The 12,405-nt window shown below is 38.2% G+C and overlaps 1 protein-coding gene across 1 annotated transcript in view; it reads left to right on the top strand.

Moving 5' to 3' along the window:
• The first annotated feature begins 2,634 nt into the window (after positions 1-2,634).
• CTNND2 (catenin delta 2) overlaps positions 2,635-12,405 on the top strand; it is a 993,502-nt gene continuing 983,731 nt past the window's right edge. Inside the window, exon 1 of the mRNA XM_004380288.2 lies at positions 2,635-2,772. The gene's annotated coding sequence lies outside the window, so the exon portion shown is untranslated. The remainder of the gene's footprint in view (positions 2,773-12,405) is intronic.

Raw genomic sequence — 12,405 nt, 5'->3', positions numbered from 1 at the left:
TATTGAATATACTATGGACTGCCAAAAGAACGAACAAATCTATCTTAGAAGAAGTACAACCGAATGCTCCTTAGAAGCAAGGATGGTGAGACTACGTCTTATGTACTCTGGACATGTTATTAGGAGGGACCAGTCCCTGGAGAAGGATGTCATGATTGGTAGAGAGTCAGTGCAAAAGAAGAAGACCCCCAATGAGATGGTTTGATACAGTGTCTGCAACAATGGGCTCAAGCATAAAGATTGTGAGAATGGCGCAGGACCAGGCAGTGTTTCATTCTGCTGTACATGGGGTCACAATGAGTCAGAACTGACTCAACAGCACCCAGCAACAACAACAAACAGGTTATGAGAAAAAGACTTAACAAATCAAAGAACACTAAAATAGGAATAAAAAGCAAAAGACCTGAGTTTTAGGCCTACTTACATTACTTAATAACTTCGGGGCCTTAGACAATTACTTTATCTACAAATATGTTGATAATAATACTGGCCTAGAGCCTGAATTACCAAAGTCCTGATAAAATTTAGAGACCACAAAAGTTAAAATAATAGTTTAAAATATATACAACTTCTCTTTTCTCAACTTAAGGCTCTCTTAGTGTGGAACCCCCTTTGGAAGCTGTTGGCACCAATATAGCTGAAGATGCAAGGTCAAGGGTAGATTTTCCATCAACTCTGCACACCAACCAACCAACCAGTTGTCGACGAGTTGACTGCAACTCATAGCGACCCCAGGCGTCCCAGAGTAGAACTATGCTTTAATTATCAGGCTTTATCAAATAAGAGGAGCCCTGGTGACACAGGGGTTAAGCATTCGGCTGCTAGCCAAAAAGTTGGCAGTTCAAATCCACCAGCTGCTCTGTAGAAACCCTGTGGGGCGGTTCTCCTGTGTCCTGTAGGGTCGCTATGAGTCAAAATAGACTTGATGGCAACGGGTTTGGTTTATCAAATAAGAAAACCAAATACGAAAGAAAGTTGATACTCAAATACATTATTGTCTTCCCAACCACACCAGTATAATTGTTTAAGTATCCTTCTTACATCCTGTTGGTATCCATCACCTGAAATACTTTAAGCTTTTAGCCATGATTGCCTTTTGCCAAATTATATTGAATTTGATGCTTACTCTTTGCTCAAATTCTTCATTAATTTTAGTTCCCCAAACTCTCCCATATTTTATACACTTGTAACATGTTTATTTTTCAAATAGTATTCTAATTCCATTGGTAATATTATAAGTAATCTACTTCTAAAAATAAAAACTGAGAATGTCCAATGAGAAAGTTGGCTGCCCACTTTTCTATCATGTATTTTCAGTAAAATCCTGTAATGGAGCCCTTTTACTTCAGTGTATCCCCAAATTATTATGTAAATGTGGCTAATAACATAGTGCAAGGATGGTTTGAAAATTATGTCACTTGGTACAAAACCCAGGATGATCAGATACAGTATAGCAGGAAATATCATCTAATATTCACACACCACTAGTTCCTGGAGTTGCGTGTAACGTAATAGTTTCAGACAAGAAAATAACCTTTATTTATTGTAGTCTTTTGTTTAGGTGGTGCTTTTGTAGTGACTTGGTGAAAATTGTCCTCTGTTCATTAATTATTGCTTCCTCTGACAATTAATGCCAGATGTAATAAATACTTCCATCCCATTTATTTGTGTGAAAAAGACAAGTACATATTGAACAAAATCACTTTTAGACATCTTGTCTTTAACGTGCACGTCCCTTTGTGAATTGGAGCTGTTGTTATTTGAGTTTGTCCTTTATTTCATAAATAAACTCAGACAAAAGAAACTTCAGCAGATGATTCTTGCCAGTTTTGAGTTCTTGTTGGTCACAGAGTAGGAATGTGGTAAATATTTGTGGAATGGGCTAGTTATTTAACATATTTCACAATATTAAGTGTCTTGCAGTAATTAAGATATTTCCTTAATTATGGATAAATTTGTAATAATTTATTTTATGTGATTTCCTTACAGAGAAGAATATCCACTAGATTTTGTTTTGAAGTGAAACATGCCAGTATGCCAGGAGTAAATTTACCTAAAACAGTTAGAACATAGTAGTTAGACTAGCGTCTTCTTTAGACTTAATAATTGTTTATCTCTCTACTCTTCCTTAAAATCTTACTTGTACTCCCTTCTCGTCATTTCTCATCGTTTCTGCCCTGTCTTACCTCAAAGACAAAGCACAAAGTTGAGAATGTGTTATGGAATTTGGTTGGGGTTAATAATGGAGAAAAAGTCCCTGTGGTATGTGGGTAAATGTGTTCGGCCGCTAACTAAAAGATTGGAGGTTCGAGTTCACCCAGAGACACCTTGGAAGAAAGGCATGGTTATCTCCTCCCTAAAACATCAGCCATTAAAAGCCCTATGGAGCACAGTTCTACTCTGATGCACGTGGGATTGCCAAGTGTCAGAACTGACTCAATGGCAGCTGGTTATGATATAGGAAAAAGCATTTCATTTACTTGTATTGTTTCCCCTTCTATCACTGTGTCATGTTCTCTTTCTGAAATCCATAATTTTTATTCTTCCGAAGAATACTGCCTAAAATTCCCTTGTCATTTTGTATGTTTACAGTGACAACATCCGATGATATTAAGCCTGTCCCCTTACATTGCAGGAGCTATGCCTGTCCCAGACCAGCCCTCGTCAGCCTCAGAGAAGACGAGCTCCCTGAGCCCTGGCTTAAACACCTCCAACGGGGATGGCTCGGAAACGGAAACCACCTCCGCCATCCTTGCGTCCGTCAAAGAGCAGGTAGAAACTTCCCATTTTTGTTATATACCTATAAGCAGATTTTAAAAATGGATTTTCCCAGGTATATGATCGTGATTACGTTATGTTGGAAGAAATTCGTGATTCGAGGGGCTATTGGAATTCACTATATAGCTAATACTAAAATGTAATCATAATTGCTTTGACTCTTGTCTTTTTGTTCATGACTTAGGCATCTTCCCTTGAAAAAATATTTTATAGAGGACGAAAAAGAAAAACAACAACAACAGAAAACATACTGTCAGGACTCCCTTTAGGTAAAATATTGGTAGATTCCTTGTCGGACCTGGTATTTATACCATTACATTGATGAAACTAAACAATTCGTCTTTTGAAAATATAAAGTCTAGTAAGCTGTCCAAATAGATCCAGGAGGCGGAAAAATCAGTATGTTACAGCAGATGAATGCATATTAGGTCAAGGCAAATTGATCTTCCCAGTGTTTCTAAGATGGATCTGGAAGAATATATTTTGAAATTGTCCATGTAGAACTAATCAAAATCTGAATGATTACCCTTCCAACATAATTTTGACATAAAAATGAATAAATAAATAATTTGAAGTTTTAGTTTTAAAAAGAAATGGTTTCCTGGGACTCATGTTTCTTGTAAATGAACGGGGTAAATAATTATAGGAAAGCTGGAAGATCAAGATTCTTTTATTCACTTCTTCTAGGCTTGGGCTAGAATATAAATCAGTATTTCTTTAAAAAAGCGAAAGTATCCTGTGTTTTGGTTTTGTGATTCGATGATGCTGAATTAGCAACAGTACTGGATGAGAGTGACGTCACTTACCTCATCTCTAGGAAGTGTCTCCACAGAGTGGAAGCCTAAAATGGGCCAATTATGGTCAGTTACTCAAGAAGAACGGGCTCTAGATGAGCCTAGTTTTGTTTCGTAAGTAGGAGCTGATTTAGGCAAGAATGGGATTCAACCTAAATGGTCAAGCTATCAACAGAGTAGCTAGGGGAAGATCCCACAGACAGAAATAATGCCATCAATTGAAAGTGTACCACTGGATCTGGAAGTGTGCAGTTATGTGGGTAGACAGAAGAGAGTTAAATTGTTTGGAATGTCTAGTTTGTGAAAATGGTAAGTAAGTGGAAAATTGAACTGAGTCTTTGGCTGTACTGTTTGATTAGTTTGCTTAAAAAAGTCCAACCATGAGAATTTCTGGAATATTTCTAAGGGATAATGGAAAAGTAAGGTTAATCTTGTATCTTCTTTCTTATACTCAAAATATTGTTTTGTCATAGTTGAGTTTGTCATGGTTTCTTATTCTGGCATGATCTGGAAGTCTCGCTAGGCCACTAATTAGAATAGTGACAAAATTTAAATATAAGATGACTTCTCAAAATTCTTGATGAGAAGTTAATGAAAACTTATTATGAAAAGATTTTTTTTCTAATTATAGAAATTCGTTGTTCATTTTTTTTATTGTGCTTTAGGTGAAAGTTTATAGCTCAAGTTAATTTCTTATACAAAAATTTATACACATTGTTTTGTGACATTAGTTACAATCCCCACACATGTGACAGCACACTTCCCCTTTCCACCCAACACAGGGACACGGGTTCCCTGTGTCAATTCAACCAATTCCTGTCCCTTTCTGCCTTCTCATCCTGCCTCCGGCGAGGAGTCGTCCATTTGGTCTTGCATATCTGATTGAACTGAGAAGCACACTCCTCATGTGTATTATTTTTGTTTTGTAGTCCTGTCTAATCTTTGTCTGAAGAGTGGGCTTTGGGATTCATTGTTCATTTCTGAGCAGCAAAGGTGAGATTCTTTGTTTCAGAAAACTAACGTGGGGAGGAATGGAAGCTTGTCCTGGTACTAGAGATAGAATGAGTTGAATTGCCCAGGTCAGAGACTTGGGTGTTGAGTCCTCAGTGTGGCATCTGCCTGCGTGAACTTAGAAATCAACAAGCAGAGAATTCCATGAACTTCCTTGGGGTGGCCTCATCCAGCCAACCAACCTCTTTCTTCAATGGGGGATTTTTATCCTAAGTTATTGTTAGGATTTTATTTCTCTCGTTTTCCCAGGTATAAAATACTATCTATGAAGTTAAAGCTAAGTTGGAATTTAAAATGTGTGTGTAAATATATATATGCCAAGATTAAGAAAAAATGACTTTAAAAAATTAATGTCTTCTATGATTCTTAATTATATGCATAATATATTTATGAATCTGTTCACTTGAAGAAGATAGTTGTCTTTGTCCTATTTAGGTTGCTAATGAAAATAAGCTTTCTTGAGTTAAAAATTCTTATCATTAAGTTCAGGAATTTCAGAGAAGTAATTTGACAGTGTCATATATTTGTGTACTACTCTAGTCCTGCCTGTCTCCTGGGAAGTTACTGCTGAAGAAGGGAAGCCATTCTTTTGTCGTAGAAGGCAAATATTCTGAGTTTACCACTGTGTAATAGATTGCCTAATTACTCATTTCAGTAAACATATGGAGCACCTTATACAGGAGTGACGCAGTAAAATGTGATCAAGGAAATATATATATAATAAAAACCCATTCGGATAGAGTTCATTGGAATAAGTTGTTAATAAGACTTAGAACACAAGTCCTTTGGCATATAGTTAACATTTCATAGAAGGGAATTCTAGTTTATAACCATAGAATGAAACTAAGTCATGCCAATCAAGTGATGTGAATTCCATGTAGCACACATTATGGCTGAAGTATTTGTTGGCTGAGTCTTTGATCACATCAGTCATGTACCTCTCAACGAAAATGTCTTCATAGATTTTTTCTTTGTTCTACATGTCCATTTTGATTAACTTTTTAACTGGTAATCTTAGCACTTTAATATTAACTTAAACAGAACTACTATTTATGCTACATTGCATAGGTAATTTTCTATATTTCAGACACATATGTCTCAATCCAGTATTTATCAAGTCACTCTTCCTATATGGCATTAAGAGAGAGATACCTAGTCCCCATTTCCTCTACATGAGTGAGTGTTCTTCACCAGAAGAGGAAGAGAGGATGGAGGTCTGGCATGTGGATGCCTTAGATCATTTGGATTAACAACGGAGAGAGTGGCTTGGTAGCCGTGTTTATAAAAAGCAGCCAAGAATGGTGTGTGGTTAAAGGGATGAGAAGGGTCAAGGGTTTCTTCTGTTAAGGATGGGAAATATTCCAGGAGAGAAAGATAAATTAATGATGCTTGATAAAGAGGGAATAATTTCAGAGGAAAAATCGGTGAGTAGATGAACGTGATTGGGATCCAGTGCAGAAGTAGGATTGGCCTTTGGAGCATAGGCAATTTATCGATTAGAACAGGAGTGAGGACAAAATTCAGGTAGGTGGGTACCTTAGGACTAGTCATCAGATGGACACAGTCAGCTTATTTTGAGTTGAAGTGTATTTGGAGTCTGCAGAGAGTAGGGTTTTGCTGAGGTTAAGAGGGAGTGAGGCATTGGAGTTGAGGGATGCAAGTTTGTAATTGTAATGTTGAATCTTAGAGTCGACATTGAGTGAAAATGAAAGGGTGTAAAAGACAGAAAAATCGGTAGGGCCAATGGGTTTGTGATCAGAGTGAATATGAAGATTTTTGGCATTGGCGTTTTCAATAAATTAGCCATATAGATAGATAGTTATAGCTTGAGAGTGGCATGCTTAAAATCAAAGATTTGGAATTATTAGTAATGTCAAGACTTAGGTTATGACTCTTGGAAATAAAAGATCAAAAACTGAGAAGGAGCTTGTTGTCCAGTTCAACCCTGAAAGCTGGCAATGATGACAACAGAATGATGACGGGAGCAGTGGTGATAAGAAAGAGTGGGCTGTGGCTCAAGTCACCAGTAGGTGGGAAGAGACCGGAAGTTGTTTCTTGCCTGTGACAAGTACAAACGTATTTGCTTCTGAGTGAGCTGAGAGTAGCCACCCTTATACTCATTTGTGTGTTTTCATTAAAATTTTTTTTTTTTATTGTTAAATTGTTGGACTATACTGTTAGAAAAAAAAAAAAATCCATCCAACCATATCATATAAAGTTTGTGTTTGTTTTATCTTAAATCAGTATGAGGAATGAAGACCATGACTTTCCTGGACATATGTTTCTGTTTCAAAATAATATTTATTTTCCTTCAGTTGACCAATGTTTCATTTGATCATCCTATGCTACCAAAAGTTAGCATCTAAAGAGCTTTCTTATGTAAGTTCCAAAATTACTGGAATATACTTATAATATTTAGATCTTACATAGTTCATTGAGTTTTGTAAATTATTGTGGTTCAGATGAATATTTATTACAAATCATTCTACCAGCCAAATACATTTTGGTACTGAACAGATGAAATAGAACATTTCTAGGTATATAGCGGTATATGCCAATGTGTCATTTTTGTTGCATTTGTGTTCATCACATGCCTACAGGGTGTGTAGAACTGTGTTTCCACAGGTGATACACAGATGCTGGCGTTTGTCTTCAAGTAGTTAGTAAAATCTCTTGCTGTGGAGTTGATTGCGACTCATAGGGACCCTATAGGACAGAGTAGAACTACCCCACAGGGTTTCCGAGGAGCGGCTGGTGGATTTGAACTGCTGATCTTTTGGTTAACAGCCATAGGTTTTAACCATTACACTACCAGGGCTCCAAATAGTTAGCACTGGAGTTAAAACTACAAGACAAACATATAAAAAGAGTTATAAAATATAAACAATAGGATATGAATTTTTAAGAAAAGTCTCTGAATATATGATCAGATTCCATGGATTTGTACAGATAAAGCACAGTGCTTAAGATTGACAGCATTTATAACCCCAGACACACTATCGCTATGCTAATTACTTTTGTTCTTTAAATTCCACAAGGGTTGTAAGTCATCCTTGATTTTAGAGGGATTTTAAAGTACCAATACTTAGAATATAGATAGTTTCAATGTAGTTGAATAGAAATTCTCTCACTTAATTTTTGTTATTATACTTAACATAGGGAGGTAGGAGTAAGGGCATTTCTGAGCTTCCACAATGGGCCAAACCACTGTACTGAGCACTTTACATGTTGTGGAACCCTGCTGGTTCAGTGGTTAAGAGCTCAGCCGCTAACCAAAAAGTCGACAGTTCGAATCCACCAACTCCTTGGAAGCCTTATGGGGCAGTTCTACTCTGTCCCATAGGGTTCCTATGAGAGGGAATCGAATGGATGGCAATGATTTTTTTTTTTTTTTTTACAAGTTATGTTATATGAATGAACTAAGAAAGATTTAAACAGTTGTATCCTATATAAAATCTAAAGAAATCTTGTTCTTTTACATTAACTCATGTGTGATCATATTTTTATTTAGCTCCTACATTGATCCTGCATAACAAAAATATTTTTGAAAAAGAGCACATCATTAAATGCTTACTTAGTTAGTATTCTTCCAGTGCCATATATCATTGCAAAATCTTTCAGCTTTATTAGTGTCACTCTTGCTTACAACAGTAGTTTCTGATAACACAACATGGAAAATAACCTATAAACTACTAATCAATTTTCAGACCATATTTTGGAAGAGCATGTTATGAAAGTAATGACAGAACTCTCATCCATGAAAAAGAAGAAATTATAACATCTGTGGGAAAGGCCACGAAGATAGAGAAGGTTATATGCAAAGACCAGTGAACTTTATACTCATTTATACATATCTTAATGCCGCAAGTTGAACTTTCTCCGTATTTCAGAATTACAGTGAGGATTACTTGATTGCTGATTTTTAAATGCGTTTCTTGTTTCAAGCCAAAAATGTATTGGAAATAAAAAACAAAAGAAATCATGATTTCCCTTTACTTTTCGGTGAGAGATCACCGACTGTATTAAAAACAATGATTATATGTTTCAGGATGTGAATTGAGATGTTAAGGCACAAGCAAGGAATATTTAGAACTGGGTCACGGCAGATTGCATAACTAATAATAAGTGGGGGTTCCAGATGAGGAAGGCTAGAGCTTTAGGGTCAGCAAGGATCAGAAAGCCTGTGAATATCATATACAGAGGATGGCGCTAGATGCTGTTGTTGTTGTTAGTTTCCATCGACTTGGTTCCAACTCATAGGGACCTTATGTTGCCTGGTACCGTGCCATCTTCATGATCACTGGAATATTTAAGTCCATTGTTTTGGCTATTGAGGGTTTCCCTCCTGTCTTAGTCATCCAGTGCTGCTCTAACAGAAATACTACAAGTGGATGGCTTTAACAAAGACAAGTTTATTCTCTCACAGTCCAGTAGGCTACAAGTCCAATTCAGGGCATCAGCTCAAAGGGAACACTTTCTCTGTCGGCCATGGAGGAAGGTCCGTGTCGTCAACCTTCCCTTGGTCTGGGAGCTTGTCGGCGCAGGAACCTCAGGTCCAAGGACGTGCTCTGCTCCTGGCACTGCTCTCTTCGTGATACGAGGTTCCCATGTGTCTCTGCTTGCGCCTCTCTTTTATATCTCAAAAGAGATTGGCTTAAGACATTACCTAATCTTGCAGACCTCATCAGTATAACTGCTGCTAATCCATTTTATTACATCATAGTGATTGAATTTACAACACACAGGGAAATCACATCAGATGATAAAATGGTAGACAATCATACATTACTGGGAATCATGACCCAGCCAAATTGATACATTTTTTAGGGGACATAATTCAATCCATGACATCTCCTTTTTGCTGACCCTCTACTTTACCAACCACGATGTCCTTTCTAGCAATTGGTCTTTCCTGATGACATGTCCAAAGTAAGTGAGCTGAAGTCTCACCATCCTTGCTTCTAAAGAACATTCTGGTTGTATTTCTTCTAGGACTGACTTGTTTGTTCTTTTGCCTGTCCACAGTACATTCAGTATTCTCCCAACCACCACAGTTCAAATGTATCGATTCTTCTGTCTTCCTTTTTCATTGTCCAGCTTCCACGTGTATATGAGGTGATTGAAGAGACCATGGCTTAGGTCAGGCACACCTTAGTCTTAGCACTTAGTGGCTAGATAGATTGACCAAATTGGGTCTTTAGACTTATGACAGGGCGCAGAAGGAAAATGAGTGGTGTGTAGAGTCCTGGAATTCCACGTAGGAGGGAAAGGGATGGTCAGGTAGCACAGTCTGATGAGACCAACTGAATTTGAAGTGGGTCTGTTTCCATGTTGAAGAGATCATATATTTATAAGTTATCTGGAATGAATGTTAGGAGTTATAGTCACGGATGAACAGTTCTGGAGTATTATTTGGTATGTTCTTTCTCTCTCTGTTTCACGCATATGCATGTATGTGTGTTTTATTCTTCCCTATATGTTGTTTTGACTTTTTCTTCCGTAAAAATGAACTTTAACTTTAAAATTTTGGTCTGTAACTCTTCACAAGACACTGTATACTTATCCATCTTTATAATAATCCCAAACTCCATTCTAAGAATTAACTCATTAAGTTGCCTTCTGCTTGGTTCTTTTTATGCTGTTAGTTGTTAGGGTTTATAGGGCGCTGGAGGCTAGGATGGGGAAAATAAAAATGCAGTGAGCTTTTATATGCTAAATTAGAAGATAAACTTTTAATATGTGGAGTTTGTAACATGACTTTATTGTACTTCTAATACCTCTTTCATATTTGTCATTAGGGAAAAAAAACCAAAAACCTGTTGCTGTCTAGTTGACTCTGACTCATAGCGATCCTATGGGACAGAGTAGAACTGCCCCATAGTGTTTCCAAGGAGCACCTGGTGGATTCGAACTGCCGACCTTTTGGTTAGCAACTGTGATAGTTAAGATTCTGTGTCAACTTGGCTGGGCCATGATTCTCTGTGTTTTAATGTAATCACTCCCATGATTGAATGTACTGTGAGTAGCCAATCAGATGAAAGGGAGTCTCCCTGGGGGTGTTGCCCGCATCTGTATATAAGCAGACGTTCTGGCTTTTTGCTCTCTCTGGATCCTGGGCTGCTTCCTGTCATCTCATCTCCCGTTCTTGGGACTTGAGCTGTCAGCTTATCTGCCGAACCTGGGATTTGTCGATCTGCACAGCCTGTGAGTGGGAGCCCTGCTCTCCGACCTTCCGATCTTGGGGTTGCCAGCTTCTGCAGCTGTGTGACTTGGGAGAGGCCTCTACCCTGATCCACGGACTTGGGACGTTCTAGCCTCTACAATCACATGAGCTGTTTTCTTGATGTAATCTCTGTCTCTATATATATTTATACACTTCACTGGTTTTGCTTCTCTAGAGAACCCAGCCTAAGACAGCAACCAAGCTGTTTTTTTTTTTTTTTTTTTTGAGATATTTATTTATAGTTTAAATGAAGTTTACATTTCAAGTTAGTCACTCATAAAAAAATTTACACACGCATTGCTGTGTGACCCCAATTGGTCTCCCCATACTGTGACAGCAAACTCCTCCTTTCTGCCCCTAATTCCCCATGTGCATTCAGCTAGCTCCTAACCCTCTCTGCCTTCCCATCTCACCACCGGACAGAAGCTAACCATTTAGTCTCTTGTATCTACTTGAGCTAAGAGGCACATGCCTCACAAGTATCACTTTATGTCCCACAGACCAGTCCAATCCCTGTCTGAAGAGTTGGCCTCAGAAATTGTTTTATTTCTGGGCTGATAGAGAATCTGGGGCTTGTGCTTTCTGGGGTTCCTCCAGTCTCATTCAGACCAGTAAGTCTGGTCCTCTTACTAGAATTTGAGTTCTGCACCCCATCTTTCTCCTGCTCCATCAGGGACTCTCTGTTGTGTTCCCTGTCAGGGTGGTCATTGGTGGTAGCTGGGCACCATCAAGTTCTTCTGGTCTCAGGCTGATGAAGTCTCTGGTTTATGTGGCCCTTTCTGTCTCTTGGTCTACTACTTTCCTTGTGTCTTTGGTGTTGTTCATTCTCCTTTACTGCAGGTGTTTGGGACCAATTGATGCTTCTTAGATGGCCGCATGCAAGCTTTTAAGACCCCAGCTGCCACTCACCAAAGTAGGATGCAGAACATTTTCTTAATAAGCTTTGTTATGCCAGTTGACCTAGATGTCCCCTGAAAGCATGGTCCCCAGACCCTTACTGCTGCTACTTTGTCCCTTGAAGAGTTTGGTTGTATTCAGGAAATTTCTTAGCTTTGGTTTAGTCCAGTTGTGCTGACTTCCTCAGTAGTGTGTGCTGTCTTTCCCTTCACCTAAGATAATTCTTACCTACTATCTAGTTAGTAAATAACCCTCACCCTTCCTCTCCACCCACGTAACCATCAAAGAATGTTTTCTTCTGTCTTCAAACCTTTTCCTGAGTTCTTATAATAGTGGTCTTATGCAATATTTGTCCTTCTATGACTGACTAAATTCACTCAGCATAATGCCCTCCAGATTCCTACATGTTCTGAGATGTTTCATTGCTTCTTCATTGTTCTTTATTGATGCATAGTATTCCATTGTGTGGATATACCATAATGTGTTTATCCATTCATCCATTGATGGGCACCCAGGTAGTTTCCATCTTTTCGCTATAGTGAACAGTCCTGCAGTGAACATGGGTGTGCGTATGTCTACTCATGTGATGGCTTTTATTTCTCTAGGATATATTCCAAGGAGTGCGATAGCTGGATCCTATGGTACTTCTATTTCTAGCTTTTTAAGGAAGTGCCAAATCGATTTCCAAAGTGGTTGTACCAT

Source organism: Trichechus manatus, unplaced genomic scaffold (genome assembly GCF_000243295.1).
Source record: "Trichechus manatus latirostris isolate Lorelei unplaced genomic scaffold, TriManLat1.0 scaffold00072, whole genome shotgun sequence".
NCBI classification, from domain to species: Eukaryota; Metazoa; Chordata; class Mammalia; order Sirenia; family Trichechidae; genus Trichechus; species Trichechus manatus.
This window is presented reverse-complemented; position numbering and strand designations above follow the sequence as displayed.